This window comes from Rhinoraja longicauda, chromosome 10 (genome assembly GCF_053455715.1).
Source record: "Rhinoraja longicauda isolate Sanriku21f chromosome 10, sRhiLon1.1, whole genome shotgun sequence".
In the NCBI taxonomy this organism is placed as follows: Eukaryota; Metazoa; Chordata; class Chondrichthyes; order Rajiformes; family Arhynchobatidae; genus Rhinoraja; species Rhinoraja longicauda.
Window position 1 is genome coordinate 38082434 of NC_135962.1, and position 6602 is coordinate 38089035.

Consider the following 6602-nt stretch of genomic DNA (forward strand, 5'->3'; position numbering starts at 1 on the left):
AAGGTGAAAATGTAAAAAGAAAGAGGCAAGAAGAGAGAAATTAAATAAGACCTACAATTGAGACTCAGTAAATGCATCAGCAAAAATGTGCATCAATAGCAATTCAATTATAAATGGATTTGAGTCTTTGAAAAATCACAACTGGGGATATTTTGATGTCAAAGGGTAGTCTTTCAGTGTCCACAATAGCTTATCTTCTCATGAAACGACTATATTTTAACACAAAAATGCTGGAAGTAAGAAGATTTCCACCATTTTTTGTTTTATTTTATTTTTCAAGTTTAGTTTAGTTTAATTTAGTTTAAAGATACAGTGCGGAAACAGGCCCTTTGGCCCACTGAGTCCATGCTAACCAGCGATCGCCATACACCTACACATTAGGGACAATTAACGATTTTTACAGAAGACAATTAACCTACAAACCTATACATCTTTGGAGTGTGGCAGGAAACCAGAGCACCGGGAGAAAACCCACGCAGACAGAAGCTGTACTCAGGATTGAACCAGGTTCTCTGGTGCTGTAAGGCAGCAACTCTACCGCTGTGCCATGTGCCGCCCATTATTTGTATTATGTTGCTTTGGCAGGATCTCAGCATTCTGATCCTGAGGCAATATTACAGGACTGCTTCGTGAACAGATCAGTGGATTGAATTGTTCAAAAGGGTGCAGAAGAGATTCACCAGGATCTTGTCTGAGCTTCTAGGCTTGAGTTATAAGGAGAAGTTGGATATGCTGGGACTTTTTTCTTTGGAACGTAAGAGGCTAAGGGGGAACCTTATTGATGTGTACTAGATCGTGAGGGGCATTGATAAAGTGAATGTTCAGTCTTTTTCTAAAGCTAAAAGGCATAGGCTTAATGTGAGAGGGGAGAGATTTAAGAGGGGCCTTAGGGGGTAGTCACTATTTGGAATGAGCTGCTAGAGGAAGTTATAGAAGCAGATACAAATACGATTTTAGAAGATATTTGGACAGATGCATAGTTAGGAAGGGTTTTGAGGAATATGGGCCAAATCCAGCTCACAATTGGAATGCCAACTGGGCAGCATAGACAAGGTGGACTGAAAGGCCTTGTTCCATGCTGTACAGCTCTATGACTCTTGGACTAATTTGGATTCCAGATCTATTAACCATCCTCTTGTTGGCTGATTGTCCAGAGAACCAAAATCATGGAATCCATTAATACATAGGAGTAAATTCTGTCATTGCGATGGTGCTAGTTTCTGCAAAGTTTGGGCTGTCAGTCCTATGTAGTTGCACTCAGTGAAGTTTCCATAATAGAGAACAGTGGCCAACAGAATAAACAGAATGGTATTGACTAAATGCAGGAAGGCAGTACTGAGAAATGCCAGATCATGTGCAAGTTTACTGATATTTATAGTTTATTTACAAATGCACTTGTGCTGCCTGTCGTACAAAATCCATTTGATTGAATTGTTAGAGCCTACTAGGAGGTCTTTAAAATGTGTAACTCTGGTGTAGTATATAATTTGAGGTTATTTCACACTGTGTGACACAGTATACACAGTATATATATACACATACTGTGACACTGATTGCTGCTGACACTGATTGCTGCTGACACTGATTGCTGCCCAGCTGAACCAGATGAGCTGATTGCCTCAGTGAGAGAGCTAAAAGGGAAGGGAAGCAGTGTATTTGAGAGAGAGACAACGACGGGAGCAGAGAGGGAGAGAACGACGGGAGCAGAGAGGGAGAGAACGACGGGAGCAGAGAGGGAGAGAACGACGGGAGCAGAGAGGGAGAGAACGACGGGAGCAGAGAGGGAGAGAACGACGGGAGCAGAGAGGGAGAGAACGACGGGAGCAGAGAGGGAGAGAACGACGGGAGCAGAGAGGGAGAGAACGACGGGAGCAGAGAGGGAGAGAAGCAGTATTTGAGTTATATTTTGTAAGAAGGCAGCAAGCTACAGTTTTGATTTAACTCCCTGTTTTGGTTTTGTGTACCTGTCTGCAAACAATTAAGTTTACCTGTTTTTGGAAAAGACTAAATATATGGAATTTAAGTTTGAAAACTTCTGTCTTCATTTCCGGCACCCACACCTCCCAACCTTCAAGAGAAAAGCTCCCGACCTCTCAAGACATCACAATATACACAGTATATATATACACATATATATACACATATGTACACATACATACACAGTATACACAATATACACATTATATTGGGAATCTGGAGCCCAGAATTCCAACAACCATGTGAAAGGCAACTTTTTGAAGACCTTAGTTTGAAAGAATCTCAGGAATTACATCCTTATTTGGTTTATTATGTCCTTGCACTTATATGGTCAGGACTGATTAAAAATAGTATAACCACTGTACTCTCCCAGCCACCAAGTAGTCCATTTTTCCAACAAAATAATCACTCTGTAAGTGGTTAAAGGGAAGAGAGATTTTCCACGCAGATTGACTGAGAAATACAAGTAATTTTACATGAAGGAATGTTATTCTATTTTAGTTTAGTTTAGTTTCGAGACACAGCGTGAAAACAGGCCCGTGGGCCCACCGAGTCTGCACTGACCAGCAATCCCCGCACATTAACACTATCCTAAACACACGAGGGACAATTTACACTTTTGCCAAGCCAATTAACCTACATACCTGTCTGTAGGTCTTTGAAGTGTGGGAGGAAACCGAAGATCTCGGAGAAAACCCATGTGGTCACGGTGAGAATGTACAAATGCCATACAGAGGGCACCAGGTCTCTGACCCTACAAGCACTGTAAGACAGAAACTCCACCGCTGCGCCACCATGCCGCCCATGGTGGGCCATTGTTGAATTGAATGTTGTTCCCTTTCTCCCCTCGCACCTCTCCTCACTGCAAATTGCAAAGTGCTGGAGGAACTCAGCGAGTCAGACAGCCTCTGTGGAGGGGATGGACATTTGTGGAGGGAATAAACCTGAGGAAGGCCCCAACTTGTTTAGGAAGGTAATCCAGGAAATTATATCCAGGCAATCCAGGCGCAGCGGTAGAGTTGCTGCCTTACAGCGAATGCAGTGCCGGAGACTCGGGTTCAATCCTGACTATGGGCGCCATCTGTATGGAGTTTGTACGTTCTCTCCGTGACCAGCATGGGTTTTCTCCGAGATCTTCGGTTTCCTCCCACACTCCAAAAACGTACAGGTTTGTAAGTTAATTGACTGGATAAATGTAAAAATTGTCCCTAGTATGTGTAGGATAGTGTTAATGTGCGGGGATCGCTGAGCGGCGCGGACCCGGTGGGCCGAAGGGCCCGTTTCCGCGCTGTATCTCTAAATCTAAAAACCTAAACTTAAAATGGTGTCTGTCCGTTCCCTCGACAGATGCTGTTCCTCCAGCACTTTGTGTTTTGCTCAATATTCCAGCATCTACAGTTTCATGTGTCACTTTTCCTCACTCCCTGAGACTCTCCATTCCCCATCCCCATCCCCATCCACTCTTCTCCTTATCTATTTCCTCAACCATCTCATATCAGTAGTGACCCTTCCCAAGGCTCAATTTCCCAACATCCATCCATCCATTTACAACACACTTCCTGTTCAAATCTCCTCACCTTGCGTCCTAACTCATTTGCAGTCTCCTTTCATATAGCACTCTTCTTGAGTTCCAAACTTCTGATACACCCTTACTACTCTGAACTTAGTTGTGCAACTATCTTCCTGCTTCCTCATCTGCTGACCTGCCCCAGGTAAGCACTTGCAGAATTGCAATCTTTGCTATGTCTCTTTTAATATGATTACGGTTCAGTCATAAAATGGTCAATATTGTAATTGTAAAGGATATCCAGGACAGAACCAAGTGTGTGATAGTCCACAGGTGCTTTGCCTTGCCATGATCTCCTCCAGGTGTGACAGAAAACCCATTAATGGTTCACATTGGGTCTCTATTAGACTTTCAACTAAGCAACACTGTGGAGAAATTCCACAGTTCCCCAACTTTGGCTCAAAATTCAAAAACAGACACAAGAATGATCCCAGGAATGAGTAGATTAACCTATGATGAGCGTTTGTCGGCACTGGGCCTGTACTCGCTGAAGTTTAGGTGAATTGAAACATTCGGAATAGTGAAAGGCTTGGATAGGGTAGATGTGGAAAGGATGTTTCTACTATTGGGAGAGTCTAGGACTGGATGTCATAGCCTTAGAATTAAAGGACGTTCTTTTAGGAAGGAGATGAGGTAAAATTTGTTTAGATAGAGGGTGGAATCTGTGGAAGTCTTTGCCACAGAAGACTGTGGAGACCGAGTCAGTGGATATTTTTAAGGCAGAGATACTGTAGATAGATTCTTGATTATTACTGGTGTCAGAGGTTATAGGGAAAAGGCAGGAGAATGGGGTTAGGAGGGAAAGATAGATCAGCCTTGATTGAATGGCGGAGTAGACTTGATGGGCCGAATGGCCTAATTCTACTCCTATTCCTTATGGCCTTCTGGCTTTATACCAATCAAGTTTGGTTCAAGCTGGTATACAACGTCAGTCAAAGTAGAGATAAAAGATATATTTGCCAGTAGGAAAACTATTTAAAGGCACGATGGAAATAATGTCTGATGATTAATTCCATTAAGAATTTCTACAAAATGAAAAGAAAGGAAGGAGACTAACTACATTAGAGCTTGACAGTGATGAAAAATAGCTCAAATATTATAAAGAAGCAGGGGGAAAGTAGTTTATGAAACCAATTACATACAAAATTATCTGGTTATGTTACAAGCTTTCTAAAACCATGATTTATAAAAAATATTGAAACATTCTAATTGTTTAGTTTAGAGATATAGCGTGGAAGCAGGCACTTAGGCCCACAGAGTCCATTTCGACCAGCGATGCCTGCACACTAACACTATCCTACACAAACTAGGGATCATTTACAATTTTACCAAGCCTACGTCTTTGGAGTGTGGGAGGAAACTGGAGTTCCCGGAGAAACCCATGCAGGTCACGAGGAGAACGTACAAACTCCATACAGACAGCCACCATGGTCAGGATCGAACCCGGGTACCTGGCGCTGAAAGGCAGCATCTCTACTGCTGCACCACCATGCCATCCAGTATTGTACTGTATGGAAATATGATTGTTCAAATGGTGGCAATGTGTGGCAAAGCTTGGAGGATTTGTGGACAAAGGTGTGGGGTGGGGTGGGGGGGTTACTTCACTTGCCAGGCTATGTTGCATCCCCATTTCTCTTTTCCAGCTTTCACTCCCTCTCATCCATCAGTCTGAAGACGGTTCATGACCATAAACATCATACACCCATTCCCTCCGCAGATGCTGCCTGACCCGCTGAGTTCCTCCAGCACTTTGTGTTTTGTTCATTTGCCAATGCAAACGAGTTATTATGTACTCCATAAACACTTTAGGACCTGTCTACATTATTAAGCCCATCCTTACAGTAATCTGCATTTTGCAAGTTTGCTTTGCAATATTTTGAGAACAGGATGTCATCCGTTCATCAAGAATACTTTGAAAATTATGTGGTTTGTAATGACAAAGGACACAATGCTATAACCTTAAGTCAGGTTGTGCAGCTTTCTAAGTTTTTTAAAGTTCACACATGAGTTAAAGAAATGCAAAGCAAACACAGTCCTAACACTCCTCATTTCTCAAGCTATTGTACATTTTTGAACGATCCCAAAAGCTGTCTCTGTATTTTTTGTTTTGACACCAATCATCTCTAGCATACGCTGAATTCACTGTTTTTCATTCAGCGGAAAGTAGGAGACTATTTTCAATCGGGCCAGTGATGATCTTGTACAAGTATATCTCCTGTAAGGTAAATTTTAACCAATGTGATCTTTTCAATTAATTTTGAGAGAATGAAGTGTTCAGAGAGCAATCTTCTCGACTCTTTTATCCCTCATAGATCTCTGTTGTTAACTATTATTACTTTTGCCAAACGAGCTGTGTGGGATTTGAGCAGAGCGATGTGATTGTGTTGTGGGCCATGACATTGATCTTTGTATCTCACTAGCCACAGGTGAGGTCCAAGAGAATTGGAAAGGATCTCTACTTCCCTTGTTTAGGAAGGTAATCCAGGAAATTATATTCAGATGAGCCTCACCACTGTGGTAGGAGAGGTTTCTTTGGTATAGGATTTACTTGCATTTGGAAGAGAATGTGATAATTAAGGACAGTCAGCATGGCTTTGTCCACGGCAGGTCATGTCTTACTAATTTGATTGAGTTTTTTGAGGGGATGACAAAGATGATTGATGAAGGTGTTGCAGTGGATGTTGGCTGCATAGATTTTGCCAAGGCATTTTATAAATTCTGTCCTGGACGGCTGATCCAGAGGATTAAGATGCATGGCATCCACAGTGGCTTGGTAGTTTGGGCTCAGAACTGGCTTCCCCAGAGAAGACAGAGGGTAGTGGTGGAAAGGCATTATTCCAGCTGGAGGTCAATGACCAGTGGTATATCGCATGGATCAATGCTGGGACCTCTGCTGTTTGTGAGCTATAAACAAGAAGACATTTAGACAGATACATGAATGGGAAAGCTTTAGAGGGATATGGGTCAAACAATGGCAAGTGGGACCAATGTAGAAGGGGTACCTTGGTTGGCATGGTGTGTTGGGCCAAAGTGTCCATTTCCATGCGGCATGACTCCG